Here is a 381-nt window from a genome sequence, read left to right on the forward strand (position 1 = left end):
CCGACACGCGGGACGGCGGCGCTCGGTTTGCACGCGATCTCGGCGGCGGCGGGGCCGACGGGAAAAAAGTACGGTCCGCGCGCGTCCTATAAATCTAGCGGGGAAGGCGAATAAGGTCCGAACGGGGCCCCCCGAGGCCCCACGGGGGGTTTAAACTCGAAATGTCGAAAAATTTTGAAAAAAATCGCAAAAAGTGATAAGACGGTAGTGATTGCGCAGCGACGGCTCCGCCGCCGCCGGGAGACCGCCCGCCCGGGAGACGGAATTTTCTCATTGGTTCTCCACTACGCTAGTTGAGATTTTATACATAGGCGGCGCCCTCGGGTTTCTGCTTTATATATAAGGACTAGCTCTCCGAGCGTCGTTGGGGGAGACCCCCAA

The sequence above is a fragment of the Acyrthosiphon pisum genome, chromosome A1 (genome assembly GCF_005508785.2).
Source record: "Acyrthosiphon pisum isolate AL4f chromosome A1, pea_aphid_22Mar2018_4r6ur, whole genome shotgun sequence".
Lineage (NCBI taxonomy): Eukaryota > Metazoa > Arthropoda > Insecta > Hemiptera > Aphididae > Acyrthosiphon > Acyrthosiphon pisum.